This window comes from Trichechus manatus, unplaced genomic scaffold (genome assembly GCF_000243295.1).
Source record: "Trichechus manatus latirostris isolate Lorelei unplaced genomic scaffold, TriManLat1.0 scaffold00097, whole genome shotgun sequence".
Taxonomy (NCBI): Eukaryota; Metazoa; Chordata; class Mammalia; order Sirenia; family Trichechidae; genus Trichechus; species Trichechus manatus.
In genome coordinates, this window is record NW_004444033.1 from 5610295 (window position 1) to 5633766 (window position 23472).

A 23472-nucleotide genomic window follows, 5' to 3' on the forward strand; every position below is an offset into this window, starting at 1 on the left:
GCGCCCCGCAGGACGGGGGCGGAGGGCAGAGGGCGCCACCCTGTTTACCGCCAGGCCCCGCCCGTGTTCTCGCTCCTGGCCGGAGACCCCGCCCGGACAGGGTCTCCCGGGAGAGGCTCCGAGAACGGCGGCCCTGCGGGGGAGGTGGGTCGCCACGGGCCGGGGTCTTGCGCGCCCCTCTCGTCGAGCCATCGCCCTCGCTGCGCAAGTAACTTGAAAACCAATCCCCAAAACTTGATAAACTACCCCATCCATATCTGCCATACGGCTTCCGCGGCCGCCCTGACACAGCACTCCAGACCGGCAAGCACCGCTGCAGCCCCCGCCTCAGGGACCCCACGCCTGTCCCCACCCGCCTCGGACGTCACCCTTCCCAGCCACCCAGCCCACAGCTCCCGCACGGTGGGGGGTGGCCACAAGCTGTCAGAAGCCACTGTCTCCACATGACGAGCCTCCCCTCCCCTCCCACAACCCCACGCACCCGCCGGCCGGACTTCGAGCAGAGACCATATGTAAGGGGAAGGGGGTGGGTAACGTGCCGGTTTTCTCCCTAATGTGCCCCCAAAACAGACAACGCTGCTCTATCCAGCCCCTCGCTTTAGAGACTTCCCACGCTGGTGGACCAAACGCAACAGACTTAAAACCAGAGCTGCCCCCTCACACCTGCTAGGTCACCTGCCCTCCAGACAGCTGGGGACCCCGCGCCGGGGGTGGAGCGGGGACAGTCCTGTCGGGCTTCTTAAAGTCCCGAGGTGGCCCGAGGGTACGGGCTGTCTCGCCCCACCCGGGTGTGCTCCCGGAGGGACACGCAGGCGTCCCTCGTCCCTCGCGGCGACCCCACGGAGATGTCCAAAAGCCTGAGTGCGAGGGAGTGGCTTTCTCTCGGAGACTCAAGCCACTGCGTCCTTGATGAGCTTGCCCCCCGCCCCTGTTTTTATTGACAACAAAGGTGGGGTCCGCGGGTGCCGGGACAGAGTTGTCTCCAGGTTCAGGAGGTCGGTCTCCACGGCACGAAGAGGTGGGATCTCCAAATGGAAACAGTCCTCCTCCCTCCCTCCTCCTCCTCGTCTGTTTACCTCAAGTTTGAATTTTATCTGCGCAACATTAGCTGGAATGCGGACATTGAAAAAAACACGCTCTCAGCCCGGCAGCGGCTCCCTAGGAGCCATGTGGCATCAAGCCACCTAAAAGGGGAAAAAGTGCTCTTAGCAACGCAAACATGGCGAAAGAGCCTCGGCAGTGCTTCTGCGCGCAGCCAATCCTACCTCCCTCCACGGGCTCCGAACACTGTCGCCAGGAACCGCAGACTCTGCCGGGGGAGGCGAGGGGACCCCGGGAGCCGGAGGATGGGCGCGCGAGGCAGGCGAAGAGGAAAGAACAGAGTCCAGGATGAAAATAATTCAGGTTTCCAATCCAACCCAGCCGCCTGACCAGGATGCAGGAACGCCTTTTCACCTTTCTAGAGCTTCCCCAGAGAACAAAATTCCCACCCGAAGTCCTGCCAGGCCAGCTGCCCCACCACCGATGACTTACCTTCCGACTGAACGCACGCTGCGTGGGTCCTGGTCCCCTTCCTCCCTCCAGAGCGAGACGCAGGGGGAAAATGATGCGCATGTTGATTTGTGGAGCATAGTCTTCTAGGATTTCCCTTTGATTGTCACTAGGAGCGATGGAGACTCGAGACAGGTGCAGTGGTCGCTGAGGCTGCCGGCTAAAAGTTGTCCTCTCTGCGATTGGCGGCGGGGTCCCTCAGCAAGGGGCGAAGACCCCCTGTCCCTGCCCCCAGCGTCGCCCACTCCCCATCGCAGGCGGCTGCGAGCAGCTCGGCGCAGGGGAGGTGGCGTAGTTTCTCTTCCTCCCACCTCCTCTCACTCACTTGTTTTTGTAGCCGTGGGCTCCCCTAATGCTTTCCTCTCCACAGTGTTGTTTCATTATATCATGTCCATCATGTGACACCGGAGAGGCCTCTCTATGGAAACTTAAAGGGGCTCCCACGTGACTGCAGCAGCAACAACAGCAGAAGACTGGCGGCCGCGGCGGCTGTACCGCCACCCACCGAGAGTCCCTCGCAGCCTCCCGGAGGGGCTTCTGGCGCTGCAGCCGAGATAAGGGAGCAACAGCATCCGGGAGCTGCGGCGTCTTTGCGTGCGTGTCGCCTCTGCTCATGACATAGGAAGCTGAGCAGAAGGAGCGTCCTTAAAGCCTTCCCTACAGTCACAGAACCCACGCTGTTAAAATGACATTTCGTGGCTCCTACTTTATTTTCCCCAACAGCAAGGAGTTTTCTATCGGCTCTGATTAAATTTCACCAAGGAAAAAAGGAAAACCGAATTCGTCCCTCTCTGCAAGTTCAATCAGATCTTGGGTAGAAAAGAAATGACAAAACAATAACAGAAATAGAATCAGGCGTTTGATACATAATTATCATCGCCACCAGCTGTAAAGCTTTCTGGAATTACATTCCTCTGGTAACTGTTGAGGATCCTTGCAGGAGGCAAAATGTAATGCAGTTTTTTCTCTTCCGCAGGTATATTAGGGCTTTGTTGCTGACAACAGTAAAAACTTGTTTGTGTCAGGAAGTGAGGTACGAAGATAGGACCTGGAAGGCACAGAGAAAACCAAAGTGGTGGTGTTTGTGTTACTTTTCTGACCACATTCTTTCAGATGGTGAGAAGAAGCTGGTCTGCTGTAAAATGCCTAGTGTTGGGTGGGAAATAATCAGAAAAACACGTTTTTCCGTTAATCATATTGTACATGTTAAGCACTGGAAATATATATGTACATACATATACAGAAGCATATACATTTTATGACATTTTGGTCCAATAATTTTGTAATTTCTAGCGTTTAACTGAAGCGTTTAACTCTTTGAAAGACTTAACCACTTTGAATAAAGTCCAGTGATGTGTGGAAACCATGCTATCGGTTTTGAGTGCTCTCAATATTCTGGAATCACAGCCTCTATGGGCTTGCACCTTAAACCCCAAATCTCTGCCTTAAAAGAAAGTTTTTATGGACCATGGAGATTTTTATCCTCTAGATCTAAGCTAGATAGCTATTTTTATGTTTCAGCTCATGCTTTTCCATTTTATAAGGAAAACTCCCTGTTTGGATTGGCGGAATGATGGAACACTTTGAAGGAAACTGGAGAGTGGGATGCCAGATCACCCTTTTTCTGGCTTCTCCTTCAAGCTCTGTCTCTCTCTCCACTTCACTCACCGTGGTGAAAGATCCCCATCCACTACCTCCCTGCTAATTCCAGAAGATGCCCCCTATTTTTTTACTTTCCTAGCTAATGCCTCATTCTTGCCCCCTTTCCCTCCAGTCTGCCTTTGCCTCCTACCTTAGCGCCTTTTCTTCCTGGGTGCTTAGCTCAGGCTTCCCGAGGACTGCCTCCCAGGCCTCCCTCTCTGGCCACCCACCCACCGTTTCCCAACTGGGCCTCTACCTCCCTTCTCAGCAACTCTACCCCCTTACCGCTTTTTGGCCTTCTTTCATCTTCGCAGCCGGACCCTTGACTTCTGGCCCTCTTCTTACCTTTCTTTACCTGAAGCGGACTGCTCCCACTGGGGTCTCCTTTACACCCTTTTTTTCACCCCATCCCTTCTGCCGCCAAGCGCCAGTATTCCTCAAATGTCGGCCTGGCCAGCCTTAGCCTTATTTTGTCCCCAGCTGGGAAAGGCGTGTGTGGTGCAGAGGGGGCCCGAGAGCCCCGGCCCTGGCCCCTGCCTCGCCCCCGCCCTCCCGCGTCCCGGGCGCGGCGCTGCCTGGGCGGACGGCTGGGACTCGATGCAGCAGCTGCGGTTCTGCTGTGTCATGCAAGAAGGCGGCGGCGGCGGCGGCGGCCGGAGTGGAGGGGAGGAGGGGAGGAACCCGATCTCTCCGGGAGCGCAGGGCTCGAGGCGAACACCGAGCTCCCCCAGAGCCGCCCGGGAGCAGGGAGGGCTCCGCACCCTGGGCCCTCCCCGTGGACCCATGGTAAGTGGGGCGGCGCAGGGGGTCGCCTGGGGAAGGGAGCGCGCAGAGGACTAGGTGGGGAGGCAGGGAGAGCCAAGAGGCACCCGGCCCGACCGAAGGAGCCCAGTGCCCAGCTGAAAGGGACCCAGGCCTTTAGAAAGATGACCAGCCAAACGCAGCAGAAATTGCTGTTAGAATGCAGCCGGCATTTGACCCAGGCTGTACGGAGGGCGGGGTTGTGCATCCCGAACCCAGGACACAGCTCGAGGCAATGATTCAGGGTTTGAGAAACAGCATCCCATCAGCCCTGGCGCTGTAGGGTACAGCTGAATAGCCAAAGCAGACACGCACCGTAGACTCGCAGCCTGCTGCGCTTTCTGGGTTGTGTTGTTTAAAACTAGAGAAGGGGATGGGAAGCCTGCCCAACCTCACTTTAGCCACGACGGTAATGCTCTTGGCCACTGGCCTCGGATGGACAGCCTCTGGTGCAATTAAACAATCAATAGGAAAAACAGCTCCTCTCCCCTCACCACCTCCCTCCTCCAAGCCCCTTAGACCAGGATACTTTGGTTTAAAGAGAGAAAACCGTTATATTCCCTCCCATTGGCCCCCACCATGAGCATCCCCACACTGCCCACCCCACCCTGCACCCCTTCTTTCAGAGCTGTGGTTCTCAGAGACGTTGCCATACTGCTCAGTGTTGAGTGAGGAGACTGCCTTCCCCTCCAGCAATTTCCCCTCCTTTGCCCTTTAGCCCAGGGGATTCGGAAACAGCTGAGAGCAGTGGCTATAGAGACAGGCTGGGCACAGAGGAACGTTACTTCTTTCACCTGAATGCAATTCTCGGGGGACAACTTTTTTTTAATTTCTTTCCTGTTCGCTCCTGGAAATTTCTAAGCACTTTCTAAAACATCATTTTTTAATGTCAACCATACATTCAGAAGTAAGGGGCTGGAGGGATTAACCCAAAGGCTAATAATGCCTATCTCAAAAGCACATGCTGTTGCTAGGGAACTCAAGCATCCTGCTTTCTAATCGCTCTGTGTGTCCGTGGAAATCAACCTGCCCAGGGTGTTATTACCGTGAATGGCATTTGGTTAACGGCGTTCTCGCTTATGCTATAGCATTCTGGATTACTATCCATCATCTCAAACCCAGGTGTCTTGTTTCCCTAATTTGATTTTTGGATCTGCGTCACTGCCAGGGACACTCAGATGGGACCAGTCAGGTTCACTTCCTGCTTCTCAAAACTGGTTTATATTTAGTCTCGTAGCACTAGCTGGTAAAATATTATCAAACGGATCCTGTTGGAAGGAAATTTGTGCTTGCCATGAAAACAAATTATTCCAATGAAATTTAATTTCCATGGAAAACATAATAATTTGAAGAATAAAGTAGACTGCCAGTTGCCATTTGAGAAAACTATTCTTGAAATGGTAAAGCCTCGAAAATTTTCATCACCTTTATTTCTTTTCCCCAGAATCTTCATTCCTCAGCATGAGAACTAAAACAAACTCAAGTAGAGAGTAGATTTAAGTATGGTATTTCTGAAATGAAGCACAGAAAATACGCACTGAGGCTGGGGCGATCATTTAGACTAAATAAGCCATAGAATTGACTGGAATCCAGGCCCAGGGAGGACAAATAAGCTTGGGTTAGCATTGTGGCACTCAGAGAACAGAGTGTGACTACAAGGCTGTACTAAGTGTCTCTTTTCCCAGTTCTTCTATGTGCCTGGACAAGACATTCCTGCTTTGTTCCTAATTCCTTCCTGTTTATAACAAGGATGTCACAAAGGCAATATAAAGATAAGCACAGTGCAAATAGGTAGGTAGGTTCTGATGTAAGTAATTTGTTTAGATGGAAAAGAAAACCCTTGGAAATCATGTATATGGCATTGAGGAAAGACCAGCCCATTGAAAGTCAGGAACTTTGCTCCGACTTCTCCGATAGATTGGATGACCTTGGGGAGCCATTATGGGTCTTCCCGTGTCAGTTTACTCATGGAAAGTTAAATGCAAGTACTGGACTAAAGGATCTCTGAGGTCCCTGCCTGTTACAAAATTCTGTGATAACATTGAACTCACTACATAAAATTTCCAATCTTAGCTGGATTTTGCAATGTTAGATTTTAACACTGGAACTTTAATAACCTAGTCATGGAGTTCTTGGGGGAAATGATAATGGGAAATAATTTGCTGTTGATATACCATGTTTAATGTCAGTTAGTTGCCAGACAAGAGACATCTGTGCTAGAGTTATCAGAGTAAGTGATGGTCCATGGAAATAGATAAAATCCTCAAGAGAGAAGGTATAGAGTAAAAGAGAAGAGGACTCAACTATGGAACCCTATGAAAATACTGACATTTAAGAGGTAGGGAAAGAAAGATTTTGCAACAAGGAAGTCATAGTTGTGTTTGGCAAGAAGTTTATTGGGGTAATGGGGACAGTAACCAGGTTGCAGTGGGTTGAGAAGTGGATGGCAGTAGAGGAAACAGAGACAATTCTGGTTGATGAGATGGACTGAAGGGCAACGAGGGAAGGAAAATGAACGTATTGGGAAGAGAGTAGTTCAATTCCTGATCTGTGAGGCTAAGGCTGTATAGGATCTTAAGCATATAAAAAAAATGCTCATCCTTTCTCATAACAAGAAATATGCAGATTACAACTACAGTGAGATTTTTTTTACATATCAGGTTGACAAAAATCAAAAAGTTTAATAACATACTTTGTTCATCAGACTGGGAAGCAGACACTTTCTTACACTGTCAGAGGGAGTGAGCGTTGGTACAACCTCTGTGGAGAGCAATCTGGCAATATTTATCAAAGTCTTACATGTACAAAGAATCTGATCTAGCAATTTCTCTTCTATATATTTATCCAATATATGTACTAACATATATATTGAAGGATGACTCTTCTAGGATCTTCACTGAAGCATTGTTCTTAGACGTTAAGGACTGAGAACAGCCTATGTGGCAATCAATAGAAAGGTGGTTAAATAAATTATGGTTCAGTCATACAATTGAATAGTGGGCAGCTGTTAAAAAGAGAGAGGCTGTTCTAGGTGTACTTATGTGAAAAGGTCTTCATGATACATTATTAGGTAAAAAAAATAAGAACACCGTGTATTTTGCTAACATTGTGTTTTTTTTTTAAAGACTATTAACTTTTTTTTTTTTTTGGTCTGAACAACAATGTCTATGAGAAGATAAAATAGAGTAGGGCAAGAACAGATATGGAGAGACCAGCTGGAAGGGTAAAAGATGAAAGATGGTGGTTGCCTGGACAGAGCACATGATGAGAAATGGTCACAGTCAAGTCATTTTAAAGAACTGGATGATTGAATGGAAATGGTGAGTTAGGAGAGAGGTAATGTCAGGGTTGACTTGAGATTTCTGCCACGATCAGATGCATGAGCAGAGGTGGCAGTTACTGAGATGGAGGAGTCAAGAGCAGAGCAGAATTGCAGGGGAAGGTCGAAAGTGGTGAATACGTGGAGATGGTCACTGTGGACTTGTATATGAAGATCTGAAGCTCAGAGGAGCTGCTGTAACTGGATTTATCAGATCAGAAGGAGAAAAGATTGCCTAGGGAGGTAGACAGAATTGAAAAAAAGCCAGCCTAGGACTAAACTCAGATCATTTAGAGCCTAGATAGAAAAGAAAGAGTTAGCAGTGGAGACTGAGAATCAGAAACTAGAGAAATAAAGCCAGGAGACCATAAGGAAACCAAGAAAGGAGTATCTTAAGGAGGATCAAGTTACGTCAAATGCTGCTTAACAGTCAAGGAAGATCATTAGAACTTGTTTCCCTCATAAAGCCTAAACTCCTTATGAGGAGGCATAATTGTTCTTTTTGTTTTTCTATCCCAGGTCTTACCCTGTGCCTCACCCATCATAAATGATCAGTAAACTTCTGTTAAATTAGGTAGATACGGAGACAAAGAGACTGAGACACAGAAAGACAATAGAATTTATCCACGAGTCTCAAAAATTAAATAAAACAGATTCTCTTGAACTTTACTGCAAACCAAACTTGAACTTTACTGCAAACCAAACTTGATCTTAGGAAAAAGGATATTCTGTTCCCTTTCTTTTACTCCTGAGCGAACATATGGAGTGCTCACTGTACCATGTTGTTGCAATGTGAAGTGCCTCCTGAAAACATTTGATAAACAATATTCACCTGTCTCTGGTCATTCTGAGTCATTTTTGTCTTTATTCAGGTCCCCGGTGATGACAAAAAGAGCAATTCGCTCTTCCTCGTCTCTCTGATTCCATCATCCCACCCCGAATCAGTTGATGGAGTCTGGAGGATCCATTTCGGTGGCAGTAAAGCTCTGTAGTACACTGTATGCGCTCATAAGGAAGGCCTAGCCCCACTGTCCCATCCATCAGAGGGAAAGATGTCTTTTGGCAGAAAGAGACTCATAGCCTCTTAGAGAAACCACCAGCTTCTCAGTTTGTTGCTGTTTCCGCAGAAAGGTGTTGCTGCTGTCAGGAGGGACAGTAGAGGTTATCCAAGGAGAAAAGATTCTGACTTTGTTCTGAGAATGTGGAAGCATGTCAGGTTAAATTCTAACCTCTCCATAGCAAGAGAGATGCCATGATTCTTTGGTTCGGTGTCCTTGAGTTAGAAACTAAAGTAATAGATACGGTTTAAACAATATTTAAAACGTTACGGTGTGCTGTATTATTATTTAGACCAGGAGTCAGTAAGCTTTTTCTGTAAAGGTCCAGAAAGGAAATATTTTAGCTTCGTGGGCCATAGGGTCTTTGCCGTAACTGCTCAACCCTGCCATCATAGTACAAAAGTAGCCGTAGGTAACACCGGAACAGAGGAGCGTGGATGTGTTCCAGTAAAACTCTATTAATCAACACTGACATTTGAATTTTGTATAATTTTCACGTGTCACAAAGTATCATTCTTCCTTTGATTTTTTTTCCCAACCATTTAAAAACATGAAAACCATTCTTAGCTCACAGGCTGTCCAAAAACAAGGGTTGGGCCAGATTTGGCCCACGGGGACTACTTGGCAACCCTGATTTAAACAAATATGAAAGTCATTTCATGAGAAACACTTTCAGATTTAGATTTCTGAAGAAAATAAACTGTTTCATATATTCTCATTTTCTTTAGTTTAACGTCTCATGTTTATTTGAACGTGTAGACACATTTGATTTACCTGGGAATAAAGTCTGTCCCCTCAGTTCAGTATTCACTTAACTACTTTGCCCCTTTGTTCCTTGTAATGTCCGTGTGCACGAATATAGTACTTTTATAAAGCAAACTGAATAATTCTTATCACTTGACTTTGTAAACATCCAAACCAAGAGAGGACATCTTAGTTCTAATCCCATTTGTAAACTGCATTGATTCATTCAGTAAGTACAGTGAAGCCTGGGAGAGCTAGAACTCGACGGGACTGCCTGGCTTTTCTGGGTCTCGAACGTTTTCCGCCTTTGACAGGGTGCAGTCTCACCACCTTTCTGTCACTCCTTTTAGTGGGGACTATTTGAGTTTTCCTTCTCTGACAGGTTTCCGCCTTGCACAGGTTCTGGCTTTCGCAGGTTTTACTGTACTTGTTAATGCTCCACTTCTTACTTGGTGCAGTGCTGGGTGTTCTGGAGTTATGCCCCTGTTGCTGACTTTTCTTCTAGTTAGAGATAAAAGAGTTTAGATAGATAAATTATTGATAGGTAGTTAGATAAATGGGTAGATGAAAAATCGAGTGTCTAATAGGTTCCAGGGAGAGTTGTTCAGACGTATTACAGTATAACGCAGTTACTTAAAGCAACAAATAGGTAGTCAGACAGAACGAACTTTTAAATCCGAGCTCTTTTGCATCCCAGCTGTGTGACTTTGGGCTGTTACATAAACCATATACGGTTTGGTTTCCTCCTTTTGAAATGGGGAGAATGAAACCTATTTCTCAAGGAGGTTGTGGAAATTCGAGTAAGATCAGATATGTAAATCAGCTAGCACGTAGTAAGCGATCAGTCAGTGGTAGCTGCTGTTGTATTATGGCTCTATGAAGGTATATAATTTGTTCAAAAGAAACACACGATCAAAAAGGAGTAGCCCTGTAAGTCAAGAAGATCTGTACACGTATGGAAACCTACAAGCCTGAGGGAACATCTGGGTGAAAATAAAAGCAGAAGTGACATGATCACAGGAATATGCGGTCAGGCACCTGGCAAGTCGGGTGGCCTTCGTCTTCTCTAACAGCTAGCTGCTGGGTTGTCTAAGGGAGCTCCACCTGTAGTTCTAGCTCCCCAGCCTCCCCAATAAATCAGTTAAGCCAGTTGGGACGGGGGAACGTGTATGATAGAGTCAGCCCCACCATCTTGCTTCCTTCCAGTCAGGCAAGTTGTGAGCCTCGGACACCTGTAGACCCCTATCACACCTCCCACCCCTATTTTCCCAACCTGGGGCTTCCACCTTGACCTCCACACCTCCAGTCTTTGGTCATCCTGCCTTGTATCCCAGTCTCCCTCTCAATTTGGACCCTGCTCTGAACCCTGGCCTACTTTACCATGATTCTGGTATCTTGTTTAGCCCAGCTCTGACCAGTCCCCTTCCCAGAGAGCTGTACTCTGCTGCCCACACCCTGGCTTGATCCCTTCAACCATGACACACGTGGGCCTCACCCTCCATGGATACCTGCTGCAGCGGTCAGGCTGGACTGCAGGACAGATGGCTTCCTGAACTTCAACTTGCTGTGAGACACTAGATCCTACACAGCCCTGCAGCCCTGATCCAGACCAGCATCTGTACTTACAGCCCATGACCTGGGGGTCCCCCCCATCCCCAGGCTTGGCTCCTCTCCCTCTCCGCTGGCTGTGTTGTCAGCTAGCTCTAGCATGCCTTGTGATCCTGTTATGGCAACATCGGTAATGCTTCCCCAATACAAATGACAAAGTGATTGGCACAGGGGCACAATGTAGGGGTAATGGAGAACTTCAACTTCTCCGACATCTACTGACAATCTCGTTCTGCTGAAAGCTGAGCATCAAATAAAGTTGCCATGGCTTAAATGTAAACCAATTGCTTATTGAAGAGGTACTATGCTACGCTTAATTCTAACCAATGAAGAAGAATGTGCTGGTGAAGTGGAAGTGATAGACAGCTTAAAATAAGTGACCGTGGCACCCTTGAATTTGTAATAGCCACAGCAGGCAATTCTGCACTCACTAGCCTGACACAAAATAGATTTGAGCAAGCTAAGAGGAAATATGGGCATGAGACTCTGGAACTTGGAACTCTAGCTAAAGAGGAATAAAGTGATCTTCAAATTTAAATTCATGTCATCAATGATTTCAATAAAGAAGGAGCATCTAAAAAAATGTGATTGCTCAAGAAGTGTTCTGACAAGCTCAGATTTTTAAAAGACTTGCACAAAAAGTATCTAACAAAAAGGTTTATGGGTATATAGCAAGGAGCCTTGGTGGCACAATGGTTAAGCACTTGGCTGCTAACCGGAATGTTGGCAGTTCAAACCCACCCAGCAGCTCCACGGGAGAAAGACTTGGCAATCTGCTCCCATAAAGATGACAGCCTAGAAAACCTTATGGAGCGCTTCTACTCATCGTATAGGGTCACTGTGAGTCAAAAATCCGCTTGACGGCACACTACAACAACAACAAATCCTCATCCTAAAGAGGCAGAGGCCTGTGAGAATAATGCAGGATGGGCTGAAGCCCACAGGTAACTGGGGACTAGGAAGAAGCATCAAGACAAACATTTTTTTGTTTGTTTTTGCTCATGTTTATAGTAAGAATAAAAACGAAGAGGGGATACTGCTACTGAATGGGACAGACTGCCTAATGTTAATAGTTAACTGAAAAAAAAAAAGGATCATTCAACTATATAGCATATTCTAGATTCTAAGGTACATATGTTTTCCACATTTTTAGTATTTCTAAATTCAGAACATATCTTCAGTAGACACGTTTAATGTGGCAGTGGCTTTGGAGAGGGCTCTAAAAGCAATCATTATGGGGTGGTGCATCATGCGATAAATTGGTCTTAGAATAGAGGAAATGTGGAATTTTATCCACTTATCTCTGCCGGTATCAACTGCACTCAGCCACTGAGGGGTCCTCTCCGTGTCCTGAGACTGACGGCGCTGACAAACCAGGAAACCAAACCATGCACCATCTGGTCGACTCCAACTCATGGCGACACCATACGTTTCCGAGTAGAATTGTGCACCATAGGGTTTTCAATGGCTAATTTTTCGGAAGTAGATCTCCAGGCCTTTCTTCCAAGGCACCTCTGGGTGGATCTGAACCACCAAACTTCCAGTTAGCAGCTGAGTGCTCAGCCATTTGTGCCACCCGGGTATTCCAGCAGTGCTGCCAGCGGTCCCCAAGAGGTAAGAAAGAGTCAGAAAACAGTTTAGAGGCCACGTTCAGAATGTCTTGTCCCCTGGAGGGAGCAGAGGAGAATGGATGAGTACTACTGCAAGATAGAAGGGCAGCCAGTACCAGAGGCAGGACTGAGACAAGACAGGAAAACTGGGGTCAAAGCCCAGAGGGCGTAACAAGAGCCGGTTGCCAGCCCACAGAAGCCAAGTCTCTGTGTGTCACAGAGGAGGTGGGGTCAAACCAAGTACTTTGAAACGACTCTCATTTCTTTATCCCCATATCTTTATGTCATGCAATCCCCATCCCAGACCTCTGGGGTTGGTAGAATTATTATTTTTACAACACAGAGATATCAAATATCTGCCCACGATCCTATAGCTAGTGGGTTTCTTCTGTAAATAAAATGATTCGGATGGAAGATGAGAGGTTTATTTGTAATATATGGTATTGGATAGGAGTTTTCATGGGATCCTGGCAGACAATATAATGGAACATGGGACAGATATTAGTACAGTAGCAGTAGATGAAATAAGTATACCCCAAAATAGGGGTCAATAGAACACTGTTTACCTGGAGGTTTCTAAGTGGTGATAATAATACTTACCACTTGGAAAAAAAAAAAAGAAAACCCATTGCCGTTGAGTTGATTCTGACTCATAGCGACCCTATAGGACAGAGTAGAACTGCCCCATAGGGTTTCCAAGGAGCGGCTGGTAGATTCGAAGTGCTGATCTTTCGGTTAACAGCCTGAGCTCTTAACATTGCACCACCAGGGCTCCACTTACTGAGTACTGATTATGTGCAAGGTCTGTGCAAATGTGCTTCCCATCATCTCACTTTATCTTCCCTAAAAGTTGGAGAAACAGGCACTATTATCATCCCCGTTTTGCAGATGAGAAAACCAAGGCTCAGGACAGTTAACGAACTTGCTTCTGATTAGACAGCTAGTGAGTAGGTAAGTCTGGTTTCAGAGCCCCTGTGCTTAACTATTGTACTGAAGTGTCTTCTTTTGGTCTTGGGCTCCTGTTCTGAGCAATGACTTCTAAGACATGTTTCTGCTAAGGATACAAAGCTGAGAGAAGGAAGACAAGAATATTAATATTTATTGAGCACTCATGTTAGGTATTGTACTGCCCTCATTTAAGCCTCAGAATAACTTTGCAACGTAGATATGATTATCCGATTTTCACTGATAAGCAAATTGAGACTCAGAGAGATCGTATGACTCGTCCAAGGTCACTGAGCTACATAACAAAGCCAGAATTAGAATCTAGATCTGGCCAACTCCTAAGCCCTTGCTCTTTTTACTACCAAGGAGAGTTGTAGAGAAATTTAAAAAAAAAAACAACGAAAGAGAATCAGACTTCAGAAAGGTATTGGAAAGCTTGCCAAATGAAAATCAAATGTAAATATATAATACTTAGTGAGAAAACAAATGTAAAATCCTGCAATTGTCTTTAAAAAGTCAATTATCTAAATATAAGATTTGGGAGACCTGGTTTATCAACATCTCAGGTGCAAAAGATGTCAGGATTTGGGTTGATTGCGAAGCAACGTGAGTCAGCAGTGTCACTGTCTGAACACTCATGCCGTCTCAGGTGGCATGGACGGAAGGACCGTGTCCTGGAAAAGGGAGGAGCATGCCTACTGGTGTGTGCCCTGCTTACACCAGATGGGGAGCATCCCCATTCATTCTGAGTGTCCCGTTTTAAAAGGGACTTTGATAGACTAGGCTATAGATGTCCAGAGGGGAACAGTCAGCTGGTAACCAAGTACACACGTACATAAAGATGGGATAATTTCACAAAAGTTAAACAAACGGGAAAACCCAGGAGGTAGGTGAAAACTACCTGCAATTAGATGAAGGGCTGCTGTATGGAAGATATTCTTCTTCTATTGTGTGTAGCTCCAGAGGATAGAGAGCTGTGGTCGGAGGGCGGAGATTTTGACAGTAAAGTGAACCACCGAGACATGACTGTGCCTTATGCATCATTTTAGGCACTGAGATGCCAAGCCCAAGGCTTCAGACATAGCAGGCATTTGACAAATAAGTGTTTAACTGAACTAGATGTATGTTGCTGTTCAAAAGCCCAAGAGAGCATTGTTTAGAAAGCACTGAGTTTCTGTTTATGGTGATGGAAAATTTGGCAACGGATATTGGTGATGGTTGCACAACATGACTGATGTAATTGGTCTCACTAAATTGTACACGTGAAAAATGTTGAATTGGCAAATGTTGTGTTATCTATATATTTATAATAATAAAAACAAAACAAAAAAGCACAGAGGTTGTCTTGTGGGGTTGTAAGCTCCCGAAAGATGTTTGAGCAGAAGCTAGAGGGCAACCTCTCATAGTCAAGACTCCTTCCGGTTTAAAAAAAAAACAAAAAACAAAAAACTCTGCACCTTGCTCAACTTCACATCCCAGCCACTACCTGCTGTCTTCACAGCCAGACTCCAAGAAGGAGTCTTCTCAGTCCTTTCCAGTGTAACTTCTGTCTCTCTAGAAAATGTGCTCCTCAGACCTTCTGATTACCAGTCTTATCACACATCCTACCCTCCGTGGAGAACTGCTGGTCGTTTCCTCTTTCAAGGTCTCTTCTCTCTTGGCTGGCAGAACTCCCTCTCCCGGTCCTCATCCTACCCCTCTGCCTGCTCCTTTCCAGGCTCCTCCTCTGGCTCCTCCTCCTCGGGACTCTGTTTTGCATTCTTCTCTCTGTGGTCCCCTGGATACTCCATCCATTTGGATGACACAGCTACCGAAGAGCATTGACTTTGAGCCTGTCCAGTCCAAACCTCTTTCCTGAGCCACAGACTGGGCATCCTCCAATCACTGCAAACTTAACTGTGCTCCTCATCATCCTCTCCACACTTGCTGTCTTCCCTCATTTAGCTTAATGTTGAGCTACGTTTCATTCAACCTTGGCCTCTCCTGCCTACTCCTAAGCCTCTATCCAACCACTAATTATGTCCTCAGTGCTCCTTCTAAATCTCCCTTGGATTTGTCACTACGTTCATCCCTCTGCTGCTATGGTGATTCTGACCTTAATCCCTTTCTTTGACGATTACAAAAAAAAAAAAACCTTTGCTGTCGAGTCGATTCTGACTCATAGTGACCCTGTTAGACAGAGTAGAACTGCTACCTAGGGTTTCCAAGGAGTGCCAACCTTTTGGTTAGCAGCCGAACTCTTAACCACTATGCCACCACGGTTTCCTTGACTATTATAGTACCTTCTAATTGGCCTTCCTGGCTCCAGTCTCCTCTTACTCTAGCTCAGCCTTCATCCGGACATTAAGTTTTATTTATTTATTTTTAATATGAATGATCACATCGCGCCTCTATTTCAAAACCTTTGATAATTATTTATTGTCTTCAGGATACAAGTCCAAGTTCCTTAGCTGTGAATCAATATAGCTACAATATGGCTACAACGTATATTACCAGTCATCTCCAGCCCCCACCAGACTTCTCTCTTTTCTTTGAACACAGTTTTTTGCCTTTGTGCCTTTTTTCATATTGTTCCTCTAGATAAAATCCCATGTTTCTCCCTCTGGCCAACTCATCTCACCCTTCAGTGCCCAGCCCAAACTTTTGCACTTCTGGGGAAAGAAACCCTCTTCGACTTCCAAGTAAGGAGTTCATGGGACACATCAGGGCGAGAGATATGGTACTTAAAGCAACGGACTGGATGGGTGATTGTGGAGGATCAGCCCAAGGGGACTACAACATTCAGAGACTGGGAAAGACCCAGCAAAAGAGACAGAGGAACAAACAATGAGGTAGGAGGAAAGTCAGTGTGGTGTGGTGTGGTAGAAACCAAGTGAAGGAAGTGATTCAAGAAGGGAGTGATCGTCGGTGCCCAGTGGCTGAAAGGGTGAGCAAGATGAGGACCAAAATTGGCCATTGGATTTGACAACGTAGAGGTCATTGTGATCTTCACAGATGTCTTTTTAGTGGAGCAATGGGGGCAAAAGGCTGATTGGATTGGTTCCAAGAGATATTCAGAGATGAAGAAGTAGATGTTTGTTGAATGGAGAAGGATTTGGATGAAAAGAAATGATGTCTCCGAGGAGATTCCATGATTGGTCAGGAACCAACATAAATTCTTTTGAACTCTCAGAGTCTCTGAAAAATTCCTAAATAGAAACAGGGATGGGATTTTGTGGTGTACGGCTTTTCTTAAGTAACAAGGAAATTCAGAGTAGAATTATTGAGGCAATAGGGTCGGTCCAGGAAAAGTTCTGTATGAGTTCAGATGTAGTTGCATTATATCTACTTCTGGTCCCAGCTCATAAAAGCCTCCATGCAGGACTTCGCAGGAGCTTCAGGGAAAAGCCATCTCTACAGGGACCTGGGTTTAGGATTTCCAGAGATGATTTCCACACACCTCCTACTAGTGTGTGAGGTTGCTGCTAAGAAGCATATAAGGCTGGTTATTATTCTTTTGGAGGCTGGGCAGCACGATGTCTGAAGAGTTGGGAAGGGATGAACAGACAAAACACGACCCATCCAATATGGTGTATTTGAAAAGGCTGCATTTGGAAGTGTTTCTATATAAAACTTTTATATTGAAATAGTAATGGAAATGGGCTAAGTGATCACCAATATTTGATGAACAGGTAGGATCTTCTTACCTGTCACCCCTTGGAGAATACCAGTAATGAAATATGGAGAATGCAAACCTGGGGTAGACCAGACTCAAGCTTTGATTTTGTGCTCTTCCCTATGTAATATTCTGCAAATAGAGCTTCAAAAGGCACTTTGGTACAGATTCAACGTAGAATGTGTTTTTACTTACACGACTGAGGGCAGATAACTCAGGGACTATACGTTACCCTTTATAGAATCATTTACGGTGATGTCCAGGACCTGGACTGGGAACTAGAATGAGCCGTAGAATATTTGAAGAACCTCCTGCCATACCGTGTTTCCTGTAGTCCCCCAGTGCACCATGTGGTCTTAGTTGTCTATGCCTTGGCACATGCTGTTCCCTCCGCCTGGAATACGCAAGTTCCCTTCTTCCTGGCATGCTCAGCTCCACCAGCACCTTCTCTAGGAGACCTTCCTCACCCTCTCAGACAGAGACAGATAACCCTCTCTCTGCTCCTCAAACTACTTTCGTGTGTAGCTCATCTCCACCTCTGAATTGCAATTATCTACTCATCTGGCTCCCTCACTGGACTGAGAGTTTCTTAAAGTCAGTGGTTTTGTCTTATTCCTATTCTTAACCTTTGTATCTAGAACCATACTTGTACATTTTGGGCACACAGTGAATACTTGTTGGATGGATGCATGAATGAATGCTTGAGTGTGTGAATGAATGAGTGAGTGACTACATGAATAGATCAGGAAAAAGCTACCCTAGTCACTGACTTTATGCAGATGTGTTCTTGTTATTGTTGTTGGCTGCCTCTGAGTCGGCCCCCAACTCATGGTGACCCCATGTACAGCATAATGAAATGCTGCCTGGCCCTGCGCCATCCTCCTGGTTGGTTGTGGATTGGACCATTGTGATCCAAACAGTTTTCATTGGCTGAGTTTTGGAAGTAGATAACCAAGCTTTTCTTCCTAGTCTGTCTTAGTCTGGAAGCTCCACTGAAACCTGTTCAGCATTATAGCAACACACAAGCCTCCACTGACAGACGGGTGGTAGCTGCGCATGAGGTGCATTGGCTGGGAATCAAAACTGGGTCTCCCATATGGAAGGTGAGAAATGTGCACGTAATGGCACTTTCCATATCCGGTCAAGATGGCAAGATCCTTCCCACATAATGCATTTGAAGGGAGTAGTGATACACATAATTGACCTCTAATGGGTGTGGCACAAGATTATGGTAACTGTGCTGATTCAAACAGAGTTGGGTAGTAGGCATTGATTAGTTTTGATCTAACATTGTGGGAGAGATTTGATCACCAGGACACATGAACATTTTGGTCTTTGTTATTTCTTTTAAGCAAGATATTTTTCATTTTAAAATTTAAAGGCAGGACACACCCTAATAAACATGTTTATCTGAAGCACTGCTTGACTGTAAAAACAAGTGAAAGCAAACCAGCTATGCCGCCTCCAAAACGAAAGTTACGTGGAACCAACTATTTCGTTCCCACACGCCTCGATGTCTTTCATGCATAATTTGTAAAATGATAATAGCCCTTACTAGTATTTACATTCTAAAAGTGTTAAACTAAATTAGATACTGTAAAATCGATTATGATGTCTTCTTTGAAAGACAAGCATGATACACAAATGAGGTATTATTGTTTAGTTTTTCCTTTCCAACCCCTTTAAATGAAGATTAGATGAAAACTCTGCCTTAAGCCATAGCCAGTGGGTAAATGATTACTGACTTGAGTGACATGAAAAAAAACCAAAAAAAACAAAAAACTCTGTCTGTGCAGCTTAGCCTGTCTGTGTGCAAGGTAGAAATCTTGTATTTATCCGTGATGTTCACCGCTGTTCTTTGTCTCCTCTCTGGGCTGGAAATCACAAACTGAAGACAGTTAAGCCATTCAGTTCAGTCACAGTGCACATTTTTGAGAACAGAGGTGTCCTGGACTGACTACACTTCATAAAAATGTTTCAACTAACCAAGTCAAGCAGCTTGCTTTCTCATTGATTTAGGGCCTGAAATAACTGTGTCAGACCATTACTTCAACTCTTGGATCTTAGAATGTTGTTGTTGGTAGCTGCCATAGGATCGAGTCCCAACTCATGGTGACTCCATGCACGATGGGATCGGACTATTGTGATCCATAGGGTTTTCATTGGTTGATTTTTGGAAGTGAATCTCCAGGTCTTTCTTCCTACTCTGTCTTAGCCTGGAAACTCCACTGAAATCTGTTCAGCATCATAGCAACACACAAGGCTCCCTGACAGACATGTGGCTGCATATAAGATGCATTGACTGGAAATTGAGCCCAGGTCTCCCATATGGAAAGCAAGAATTCTGCCACTGAGAATAAGAATAGCCATCACTGCAGCCTTTTCATGTTGTTGTTAGGTGCCGTCAGGTCGGTTCTGACTCATAACAACCCCACGTACAACAGAACAAAACACAATCTGGTCCTGTACCATCCTCACAATCGTTGTTATGCTTGAGCCCATTGTTGCAGATACTGTGTCAGTCCATCTCGTTGAGGGTCTTCCTCTTTTTCGCTGACCCACTGCTTTAGCAAGCATGATGTCCTTCTCCAGGGACTGGTGCCTCCTGATAACATGTTCAAAGTATGTGAGATGATGTATGTCATCCTCGCTTTTAGTGAGCATTCTGGCTGTACTTTCAAGACAGACTTTTTCGTTCTTCTGACAGCCTATGGTATATTCCACATTCTTCGCCAACAAAGGCATCAATTCTTCTTTGGTCTTCCTTATTCATTGTCCAGCTTTCACATGCATATGAGGCAATTGAAAGCACCACGGCTTGAAAACACTTAGTCCTTAAAGTGACATCTTTGCTTTTTAACACTTTAAAGAGGTCTTTTGCAGCAGATTTGGGTGTTGATTGTAGATCCAAGCAAAGTGAAATCCTTGACAAATTCAATAGTTTCTCCATTTATCATGATGTTGCTTATTGGTCCAGTTGTGAGGATTTTTGTTTTCCTTATGTTGAGGTGTAATCCATACTAAAGGCTGTGGTCTTTGATCTTCATCAGCAAGTGCTTCAAGTCCTCTTCACTTGCAGCAAGCAAAATTGTGTCATCTGCATAGTGCAGGTTGTTAATGAGTCTTCCTCCAATTCTGATGCCCCGTTCTTCTTCATATAGTCCAGCTTCTCTGATTATTTGCTCAGCATACGGGTTGAATAAGAATACAACCCTGACGCACACCTTTCTTGACTTTAGACCACACAGTATCCCTTGTTCTGTTTGAATGACTGCCTCTGGGTCTACATACAGGTTCCTCATGAGCACAATTAAGTGTTCTGGAATTCCCACTCTTCATAGTGTTATCCATAATTTGTTATGATCCACACAGTAAAATGCCTTTGCATAGTCAATAAACACAGGTAAACATCTTTCTCATATTCTCTGCTTTCAGCCAGGATCCATCTGACATCGGCAATGATATCCCTTGTTGAATGCCCTCTTCTGAATCTGGCTTGAATTTCTGGCAGTTCCCTGTTGATGTACTGCTGCAACAGCTTTTGAATGATCTTCAGCAGAATTTTACTTGTGTGTGACATGAATGATATTATTCGATAATTTCTGTATTCTGTTGGATCTCCTTTCTTTGGAATGGGTACAAATATGGGCTCTTCCAGTTAGTTGACCAGGTAGCTATTTTCCAAATTTCTTGGCATAGATGAGTGAGTGCCTCCAGCACTGCATCTGTTTGTTGAAACATCTCAGTTGGTATTCTGTCAATTCCTGGAGCCTTGTTTTTCGCTAATACCTTCAGTGCAGCTTGGACCTCTTCCTTTAGTACCATTGATTCTTGATCATATTCTTGATCATTACTGAAATGGTTGAACATCGATCAGTTCTTTTTGGTACAGTGACTGTATATTCCTTCCATGTTCTTTTGATGCTTCCTGTGTTGTTCAATTTTTTGCCCATAGACTCCTTCACTATTGCAACTCGAGGCTTAAATGTTTTTCTTCAGTTCTTTCAGCTTGTGAAATGCCTAATGTGTTCTTCCCTTTTGTTTTTCTAACTCCAGGTCTTTGCACGTTTCTTATAGTACTTTACTTCGTTTTCTTGAGCCACCCTTTGAAATCTCCTGTTCAGCTCTTTGACTTCATTTCTTCCTTTCGTTTTAGCTACCATACTTATTCAAGAGCAAGTTTCAGAGTCTCTTCTGACATCCATTTTGGTCTTTTCTTTCTTTCCTGTCTTTTTAATGACCTTTTGCTTTCTTCATGTATGATGTCTTTGATGCCATCTCATAAATCATCTGGTCTTTGGTCATTAATGTTCAATGTTCAATTAGTGTTCAATTCTTGAGATGGTCTCTAAATTCAGGTGGAATATACTCAAGATCATACTTTGGCTCTCATGGGCTTGTTCTGATTTTCTTCAACTTCGACTTGAACTTGCATATGAGCAGTGGATCGTCTGTTCCACAGCTGGTCCCTGGCCTTGTTCTGACTGATGATATTGAGCTTCTCCATCCTCTCTTTCCACAAATACACAAATTTGTTTACTGTGTATTCTGTCTGGCAAGGTCCCTGTGTATAGATACCATTAATGTTGTTGAAAAAAGGTATTTACAATGAAGAAGTCGTTGGTCTTACAGAATTCTGTCATGTGATCTCTGGCATTATTTCTATCACTAAGGCAGTATTTTCCAACTACCAATCCTTCTTCTTTGTCTCTAACTTTCATATTCCAATGCCAGTAATTATCAATGCATCTTGATTGCATGTTTGATCAATTTCAGACTGCAGGAGTTTGTAAAAATCTTCAATCTTCACCTTTGGCCTTAGTGGTTGGTGTGTAAATTTGAATAATAGTCATATTAACTGGTCTTCCTTGTAGGTGTGTGGATAGTATCCTATTGCTGACAGTGTTGTACTTCAAGATAGTTACTGCAAATGCCTCTGTGCTCCCCATTGGTACTACCCAGGCCACGATGTCCTACCTTCTCAGTGGAATACAGGGTTACGATGGTAGGGAAGCGTTGTGGACATCAGGTTTCAGGAATTGTTGTGATAGTCAGAAACTTTACTTCATATAATGAAACAGCACCCTGGGAGGACCCAGGACAATAGCCAGGTGGTGGTGATGCACCCACCTTTCCAGCATAATTGTGTTTGGCTTCTGCCTCTGTATATTGTCTTCAGCCCATTTCTAGTTCCTTGTTACACCCTGTTCTTAGACTGCCTCCTGCCCCTCCCCTCTCACCCAAACCCCTTAAAGTGTTCATCCAGGATGTCTTGCTCACTTTTATTCCCTTGGACCAACCATCAGCATTGCTTGCGGTTGTGATCATCTGTTTTCCACCTGACCCATTTATTTTGGTATTGGAGAGGCTCCCTGCTTAGATAGCTGCCTGGCCAGCTGGGGGCCAGCTGCCTACTCCAGACTCCAAGGTGACCAAACTCCTTTCCCTCCCTCTAACTGGTCCTAACACATGAGCCACGACAGTAGGTGAGAACTAATGACAGTGGGGCAACTGTGTCTGGCCAGAATTATCCCTATGTAGGTCATTTCATTGGTGGGCGGAGGGCATGTGTGCCTTCTGATTGAAGCCAGGTGAGGTGACAGACGTCAGGTGGGCATTCATGCACCACAGTAGGCCTTGGGTACCCAGGAAGCATGCATGGACTTCAAGGCCTAGTGACAGGGGTGGGTGCAGAAGGAGAGGTAGAAAGCATGAAGGCAGACTTGGTTTGCTCTCCAGTTATGGCCAAATCCAGCAACTATTGTCCAACACACCAGCCATGCCTACCAAGAGCATTGCCATGTAATTGATGGGGCAAATGTAAAGGTGATGAGGGATCCTCGAGGTCCTTTAAGGTGTGCCTTCATGAAGCTCCAATTTGCCTACCGTTGGGAAGAAAATCTAGTGATTATGTCTTCCACTTCTAAGGCAAACTTTTTGAAACTGATGTCTGCTTTCATTGGTTCCATCTAGTCTCAACTCCCTGTGACCTGTCTTCTCCTCCACAGACACTGCTCTTGCCAACCAATCAAATATGCTCTTGGTGTTCACCCTGTGGATGCTTCTCAGCCTTTTTCTTGCTTGACTTCTTGATGGCATTTGCCTTTGTTGACCACAACCTACTCTTGAAATGTGCTTTTTCCTGATCCTCTGTGATACCGCACACTGCTTGTTTTCCTCTATCTCTCTGGCTGCACCTTCTTACTCTCTTTTTTCCCAGGGATCCTTTCTCTGCCCATCCTTTGAGCATTGGTCTTCCACTGGAGTCTCTCCTGGATCCTTTTCTCTCACCCTACACATTCTCCCATGGTATCTCATTTGTCCCCGTGGATTAAATTGTTGTCTGTCGTGTACTGATGATTCCTAAACCTGCATCTTCAGTCGTCTAGATCACACTGCCCAGTGTTGCTCTGTGAATGTTCCCCAGGTATCACAAACCAAAACATGTCCAAAGCTGAACTTGTCACTATCCACCCAGTTATCCAAGCCCCAGATCTGAACAGCATTCTTGACTTTTCCCTTTTCAAGACCCCAGCATGC

At 45.3% G+C, this 23472-nt stretch overlaps 1 protein-coding gene and 1 long non-coding RNA gene across 3 annotated transcripts in view; one reads left to right on the forward strand and one right to left on the reverse strand.

Annotated features, from left to right (window-relative positions):
* The window catches only part of LOC111821681 (uncharacterized), a 51451-nt gene extending 49343 nt beyond the window's left edge, over positions 1-2108 (reverse strand). Inside the window, exon 1 of the long non-coding RNA XR_002825023.1 lies at positions 1534-2108. This is a non-coding gene — a long non-coding RNA (uncharacterized LOC111821681). The remainder of the gene's footprint in view (positions 1-1533) is intronic.
* A 1762-nt stretch (positions 2109-3870) lies between these two features.
* MKLN1 (muskelin 1) overlaps positions 3871-23472 on the forward strand; it is a 343250-nt gene continuing 323648 nt past the window's right edge. Inside the window, exon 1 of one of the 2 annotated variants that reach the window (XM_004382685.1) lies at positions 3871-3978. The gene's annotated coding sequence lies outside the window, so the exon portion shown is untranslated. The remainder of the gene's footprint in view (positions 3979-23472) is intronic. The other variant, XM_023737113.1, reaches the window with a different exon arrangement.